This window comes from Glycine soja, chromosome 8 (genome assembly GCF_004193775.1).
Source record: "Glycine soja cultivar W05 chromosome 8, ASM419377v2, whole genome shotgun sequence".
In the NCBI taxonomy this organism is placed as follows: Eukaryota; Viridiplantae; Streptophyta; class Magnoliopsida; order Fabales; family Fabaceae; genus Glycine; species Glycine soja.
The window spans coordinates 27,480,000-27,488,375 of NC_041009.1; the positions used below are offsets into that span (position 1 = coordinate 27,480,000).

Here is an 8,376-nt window from a genome sequence, read left to right on the forward strand (position 1 = left end):
TAAAGTAGGAACCAAATTGAATCATATCTCTGAGTTGACCTAGATTAATCTTGTACTGCAGAATTTCCTAGTTTTATTTGCTTTGAATCGATTTGATAGTTGTTATCAGTGCATCATGGCCACAACGATGCCACATCTCCGGGGAGGACATCTGAAACATGAAATCTACACCGTCAAAATAGGTTGACGACGAGAAAATCTCCCATTAAAGGCCCCCAAGAGTATACTATATAAGAGACACACTAATTGAGAATTTGTAGTTTATTATTTTTCTATTCTTCTTAGCTCAATTGACATCTCTTTGACCCTTATTTTCTCACCTTAACTTAGTTTTGATATTAGGCAAATGATTGAGCTTAATTGAGAATTGTAGCTAATTTTTAGATTTTGTGCTTACTTGATCTATCTGTCTTGTGCAAGGCCTAGAGGACATTACAAAACTCCAAATAGAGCATGTGAGTAGTCCCTAGAAAAATAAGAAAAAGATCTTCAATCTTTTCAAATAAGCTTTGGCCAATTCTTCCATTTCGAGGGTCAAATTAAGCTTGGAAGTCAAAACCTCTGCACTTGAATAATTGGGTTGTGAGTTTGGGCTTTGTTTTATGTAATTAGTTTAATTAGGTAGATTAGATGGGCCTAATCAAGGCCCATCCATTCCTTCTGAGTAGTCACTCTATATATTAGTTTTAGTTAGTTGGTGAGTTAGTTACTTCATCTTGTAAAAAAACAAAATTAGTTATTTGTTGTGCAAGCTTTTTGTTTTCTCTCTTTTTCTCTCAATTGTTCTTCACTTTTCTTCCTCTTTTCACTTCTGTTCTTTTATTCTCTTGCACAAAAATTCGTGGCTTTTCCATTGGTGATTATCATGGAGGGCTAAAAAATTCATCAATCCAAGGATTCACTCCCAGCAATACTGAATTTGAGTTCTGGTTTAGTATTTCTAATCTTTGTGAATGTTCATCTTTCTCTCTAATCCTATTTTTGATTTTCATGATTATGATTATGTTTAGAATTGAAAAAGGATTAGGTTATGGATTCATTTCCTAATTTCGGAATTTAATCACAAATTGTTTGGATGATTTTCCAACCTAATTTGGGATCTTAAACAATTTAGAGATTGATTCGATTGAACTTTCTCTAATGCATTTGACTGAACTTTCACACTGAACATCATTCGTAGTAATTGTGATAATTTGATTTACATTGGTTTGGTGAATTGGATTGATGGTATCAACCTTAATTTGTGTTCTTTTCGTTTTGTTCTGTTTCTTCAATTCTATTTTTTGTATTTTTGCATTACTTTACAGTCGCTTACAAACTGTTTGATAAAATTTCCCCATTTCTGTTTATAAGTGAATGAATGTAGGAATCAAATTGAATTATATTTCTGAGTTCGACCTAGGTTAATCCTGTACATAGTATCAATGAAGTATATAGTCAGTTACATCAAACCAACACTCACGAGTCTCGAAAAACCTAGTTGGCACCAACAGAAGTTGTATACAAACAAAAGATAAAACGAAGACACAAAAGGACAGATAAAAAACACATAATTCAAGAAATTCAAAAGAAAAATTTTGGGATATTAGTAAATCCACTTGTCACTTCTTGAATGAAAAGATACTCAACAGTCATGTTTGTCACTTCTTGAATGAAAAGATACTTGTTAAGCCAACATTTCCTCTCTGAGACAATATCGACTCAGTGACAACTGTTTCGAGGTAAATTTTAACTTTGCACTTGTTAAGCTAACATTGTCTCTCTGAAACAATATCAACTTAGGGACAAGTGTTTTGGGTAAATATCAACTTTTTACTTGTAACAACAACTTTGTTTCTCTGGGACAATATCAATTCAGGGGAAACTATTTGTGAATGTATGAATACATGATTTTGATGATGCCAAAGAAGAATCAAACAAGGTTGCTTCAAAGGATAAGCATTGCTTCAAGATTAATACAAGGTTGCTTCAACAAACAAAGCCTTGCTTCAAGATTAACTCAAGATCAAGCCTTGCCTTAAAACAAAGTGTTTCCAAGACAACCAAAACTCTGGTAATCGATTACCAGGCAGTGTAATCAATTACCTGAAAACAATTTTGAAAAATAGCTGTTAAAAAGGGTTTTGAATTTAAATTTTGAACTTGTAATCGATTACCAGATGTTTGTAATCGACTACCAGCAACGAAACTCTTGAAATTCAAATTCAAAAGTCATGACCCTTCAAAATATAACTATGTAATCGATTACCAGTGAAAAAATTTAAAAAAAAAACTTTTAGAAACGACACATCTCTTCAAACCATTTTGAAAAGACACGAAGGGCCTATATATATGTGTGTCTGATTTCAAAAAGCAAGAGAGTGATATTCCAAGAGAACTTCATTATTAAATGCTCTCTCAACAACTCTTGGGCAAACACTTGCAAATCTATTGAGAGTTCATCCAGGAACTTCAAATTGTATTATCCACTCTAAAAGAGAGAAATCTTTTTGTTCTTCTCATAAAATCAATTGTAATCAAGAGACTGGTTGTCTCTTGAATTGTGAGTTTCTTGAACACAAGGGAAAATGATTCCTTGGGTGTTCAGAAGTTGTAAAAAGGATTTTTGCAAAGATAGTGGAAAATCTCAAGTAGGTTGTTTGAGGATTGGATGTAGGCACGGGAAGTGGTCGAACCAGTATAAATCAAGTTTGCATTTCTCTCTTCCCTTATCTCATTTATTTTATTGCAATCAATTTTTCCTTGCACGTTTAAAAGAACATTGTTAAATTGATTGCTTCTTGTTCTTCTTCTGTATTCTAAGCCTATCTTTTAAAAAGGGGGTTAAAAGCTTTTTAGTGAAAATTTTAAAACTTAATTCATTCCTCTCCTCTTAAGTTATTAAGGCCACTTGTTCAACACTATTTAGAGGTAAATATCAATTCAACATGTCATGGACACATGACACACAACTTAACTCATATTTACTAACTCAAAGATAACAAATCGGCGACAAGTTCAAAGGCTGCATAAATCAAAGATGCCGCAATAACAATTAAAACTTGAAGTCGATTAGATTAGAACATTTTAAAACTAATTTACATGTTCATTGATGTCTAGTACTCCTACAGTCCTACACCTATTCAATTTTATTTGCCCATATTATTTTCAATTCAAATAAATAGTATTGTCTAAGAACACACGAATGTATATGTAGCAGGCGGATTTTTTCAAGTTATTGTTACAACAGATGAAGACTGGCATGGAATAATCATCAAATTACATGGTACTTCTTTGGAAGTGCAAAAATCAATCTAAGTCTCGAGACGTGACTATGGTGAAGTCTTAGCAAAGTGAACCACCGTGGAAGTGTTAAAAATAACCGGTAGCAAAAGATTTTAAACTGGAAAATAAAAATTAAAAATATATTTAAAAATTAAAAAATTAATTTTAAAATAAAAAAAATTATCATTTTTTTAATTTGAGTCCTCTTTCTGCAACCCAGTTCCTGATCCACATTACTGTTTGCCCATCTCCTCCCTCCCTTCCAGAACTGGATTTTTTTCCAGATTTACACCAGCGAAATATGTAACAATCTCATTTTTTTTACTTCAGAATGCATTTGCTTTCTAGCTGAGGCAAGATTTCCCAACAACTCCAACAAAAGTCTTCTCCCACGACGGTGATGACGACAACTTCATCTTCTCTCCGTCGATTCCACCGCCGCAATATACGACTCTGCCCTCCATATTGTCTCTTTTCCCATATCTGGGATCCACTCCACCTAGATCTAAGAACAAAAGAAAACAAACACACACACAAAATTAACTTGAAGATTCCAAATCGAGAGAGAAAACACGATTGAAATCGAGAAGAATACCCAAACGAGAAGGGAATACATCTGGTGCACAAGTACGTGATCCACATAAACCTACACATCCACTTGGGCATCGAATTCTCCTCGTCCTTCCACCCTTGAAGCACCACCTTTGTCGCCATGTACCCACCGCAAGGTAGAGTGCAAGTTGAAGCACTACCAGCGGCAGAAACAGCGTTGTCTTCACCTACTCGTAGAGCCCCTCAACCGTCAGCGTGCGATTGCAGAACGAGTCTAGAATGGACGGCGGAGACACGAGAGGTCGTTGTTGCAAGTTGCAACCGAGGGCGCGAAAGGGGTTGGCAGAGGACACGGTGGAAGGGAAGAGCGGATGAGATTAGAAAGAAAAAAAAGGAAAAATTTTTATTATAAGGAAAAAATAAATTCAAATGTATTAAAAAAAATATCAGTTCAACAAGTGTCCTTTCTTTGAGCTCAAACCTAATACCTACTAAAGTTGTAATATTTTTTTCGTTTATCTTTTTATTTTATTCATGTTTTGTGTTGTTTTAATTTTTTGTTAGTATTTTTCTTCCTATTAATAACATGTTATTACAGGTTATTTGTTGATTCCTCATCGTTGTCCACCATAAGCAATCTTCACCATAGTCGTGCCCCAAGTCTTGTGAATATAGTAGGATGGCCAAAGTAGGTCAATGTTATTGCTATGTTCGACAAGATATTTTTCTTGGCATAGATATAGTTGATCATTGTTAATTCAATTTGTTTACCATGTAACTAGAGTTAGCTTAGTTAGTTAAGTTAGTTACAAGTTAGTTACTCTTGTAACCAATGGGAAAGGAAGCAAGCTTTGTACATATTGTGGTTTCACTAACCACAAAGTTGATGAATGCTACACGAAACATGTTATCCTCCTGGACAAGTACCATAAGTCTCAAAGCTCAAACATCAGTAATATGAATGTGTTGAAAGAAGAGGGAGACGGTTCTACTACAGAACAAAATCAAGATGTATAGAATGCTGAAATGAAGGTGACTCCTCAACAATATGCATCGCTAATGGCACTATTGCAGCACTAGAGCTAAATTCACAACAATAAACATGTGAATCAAATTGGTACAATCACTGGTTCTAGCAATGCAAACAAAGGTAATGTCTTATCCATTACTTGTAGTGTAAGTAAGACAGGTTCAAGTGAATGGATACTCGACTTAGGAGCCACTGATCACGTCACAACTTTTCCTCATTTATTTTCTTCTTGTAAGAAAATAAATCTCATAATTGTTAAGCTTCCCATTGGCCACACAGTCATTGCAACTCATGCAAGCATAATGCAATTTTCTCAGTTTCTATACTTAGAAGATATTCTATACATACCTAGCTTTCAGTTCAATTTGATTTCTATATCTAAGCTTCTTTCTTCATTGCCTTGCAAGCTAATTTTCATGAATGATAAATGTTTTATCCAGGTTATGTAGAACCTGAAGAGGATTGGTATAGTTGATATGGTGGAAGGTCTTTATAGGCTGAAGATGCTTCCTCTTAAGCCTCTAAAGGAGTATGATCCTAGTTCTATCACAGTTTCGATTCCTGCTACTTCTGTTCCTGCTGTTTTTGCTAGTGTTTCAGCTTTTTCATGTAATAAAATGCCTAGACTTGTGGCACTTTAGGCTTGGCCATCCATCTTCTGAAAGAATGTTGTTGTTTAAAAAAAATTATCCTCTTCTCACAACTGATAAATAGTTTGTATGTCATACTTGTCATCATTCAAAACATAAAAAATAGTCATTTCCTTGTAGTGTATCTCATTCTTCATGTGTTTTTGCCCTTATACATGTTGATATTCAGGTTCCTTGTAGTGTAACTTCTTTAAATGACTACAAATATTTTTCTCGCTATAGTAGATGATCATTCGAGATTTTTTTGGATCTTTCTTATGCACTCAAAAGCTGAAACACAAACACACTTAAAGAACTTTATTGTCATGGTTGAGAGGCAGTTTGATATAAAGGTGAAAATGATTAGATCAGACAATGGATCAGAATTCATTCTAAGACAATTCTATGATGAAATTGGAATTATACACCAAACTTCCTGCGTTGAAACACCTCAACAAAATGGAATTGTAGAAAGAAAGCATCAACACTTGCTTAATGTTACTAGATCCTTGTTGTTTCAATCTAATTTACCTTTCATTTGTTGGTCTTATGCTTTAATTCACTTTGGTATTCTTGTTAACTGCATACCTACTACTTTTCTTGGTAACAAAACTCCCTATGAGAAACTCTATGGAACCCCCTATGATATTAGTTCTTTAAGAGTATTTGGTTGTCTATGCTTCACTAGTTCCTTAACTGCCAACAAAAAGAAGCTTGATCTAAGAGTTGCTATTTCTATTTTCCTGGGATTCAAGCCAAACACAAAGGGATATGTCACCCTAGACCTTAAGACCAAAGCCATTTCTATCTCTAGAAATGTCATTTTTCTATGAAGATTGCTTTCCTTCAACTGCCCAAAATAAACCTGATCCCATTACTGTCTTACCTATGTCACTCTCTTCCCTAATTGCTACCATTGATTAGTTTGGTGACTTTCCCTCAGAATCACCAATTGATCATCCTATTGATGAACTTGCTAACACTGTTATTGATCCTGATACTACACGAAGAGTCACTCAGACACCTAGAAGGTCAATGAGACAGATACATAAGCCAAGCAAGTATAAAGACTTTCACATCACATATCCATCATCAACTGTTTCCAATCTCTCTACAAGTACTACTCTTTATCCTCTTAGTTTCGTTCTTTCTTATAACATATTGTCTCCTTCCTATCAAAAGGTTATCTTGTTTATTACACAACAAGTTGAACACCAATCATATAGTGCAACCTTTAAAGATCCTTACTAGATTGAAGCTATGAATGTAGAGATTAAAGCATTAGAGGTTAATAATACTTGGATCCTTACTGATCTACCACAACATAAGACTGCCATTGGATGTAAATGGGTGTTACTTGTCTTATACGACTAACTTTTGAATAGAAAACATTTTCCAAAACTTGTATAGTTCCCCCAATTTATGGTTATTTTGTAGTGATTTTGTAAATAAATCTTGTTTTATTGTTAAAGTTGTCTCTAGAATATTTCCATTGGATTTAATGATGAAATATGTGCAATTTCAGGTGAAAAAGAGGCTAAGTCATGAAGTGCTAAAAGTGACAGTTAAGCTTAGCTCATCAGTGGATTAAGCACGCATCCACCACTAAGCACAACTTCAGTGCGACAGAAGAATCTGGTAGAGCATCATTATCAGGGCTGCGCGCTAAGTGCATTGATCTCGCGCTTAGCGCGCGGCCTTGATATTGATGCTCTGCCAGATTCTTCTGCGTGCTAAGCGTGCTGAAGCTGCGCTTAGCGGTGGATGCACGCTTAGTCCACTGATGAGCTAAGCTCAACTGTCACTTTTAACACTTCATGACTTAGCCTCTTTTTCACCTGAAATTGCACAAATTTCATCATTAAATCCAATGGAAATATTCTAGAGACAGCTTTAACAATAAAACAAGATTTATTTACAAAATCACTACAAAATAACCATAAATTGGGGGAACTATACAAGTTTTGGAAAATGTTTTCTATATAAAAGTTAGTCGTATAAGACGACTAACACTTTCTAATTTCACATGGGCACAATCAATGTACATCTGATTATTCCTTGTTTCTCAAACATGAATCCAAGTTCATCATTGCCTTACTGGTTTATGTAGATGACATTGTTTTGTCTAGTAATGATTTGATTGAAAATCAAAATATTACACAATTGTTAGACAATGCTTTCAAAATAAAGGATTTAGGTGATTTGAAGGTTTTTCTAGGCTTTGAAGTAGCTAGAACACCTGCTGGCATCAATCTCTATTAGAGAAAGTATGCTCTAGACATCCTCAATGACACTGACATGCTTGGTTCCAAACCAGTGTCTACTCCCTCTGATTATACAACAAGGCTTCATTAGCATTCGTGCTCCTCTCTTTCAGTTGAGGATACTTCTTCATACAAGAAACTAATTGTCAGACTGATTTATCTCACTAACACAAGACCAAATATCACTTATGTTGTGCAACATTTTAAGTCATTTTGTTACGAAACCAACATCAGCTCATCAACAAGCTACTTTCAAGATTCTTCAATATATCAAAGGGTCCCCAGGTGCAGAGATTTTTCTTTCTGCTGATAGTAACATCCATATGAAAGGATTTAATGATTCAAATTGGGCTGGTTGTATTGATACAAGAAGATCTATTATTGGTTATGCCATATATCTTGATAATTCTTTGATTTCATGGAAGTCTAAGAAACATGTTACTGTCTCTAGAAACTCCTTAGAAGTTAAGTATAAAGCTTTACCTAGTGCTACTTGTGAGCTACAATGACTTACTTTCCTGCTTGAAGAGTTCAAAATCGATTTTCAACAACCTGTTGTTTTGTATTGTGATAATAGATCTGCTCTTCACATAGATGCAAATCCTGTTTTTCATGAGAGAACAAAACACTTTGAGAT

At 34.6% G+C, this 8,376-nt stretch overlaps 1 long non-coding RNA gene across 1 annotated transcript; it reads right to left on the reverse strand.

Moving 5' to 3' along the window:
• Positions 1 to 3,189: 3,189 nt before the first annotated feature.
• Positions 3,190 to 4,225, reverse strand: LOC114424505. Its single transcript, XR_003669000.1, has 2 exons — positions 3,860 to 4,225; positions 3,190 to 3,769 (listed from the first exon to the last, which is right to left on the reverse strand). It is a non-coding gene; the product is annotated as an uncharacterized LOC114424505 (long non-coding RNA).
• Positions 4,226 to 8,376: the final 4,151 nt, after the last annotated feature.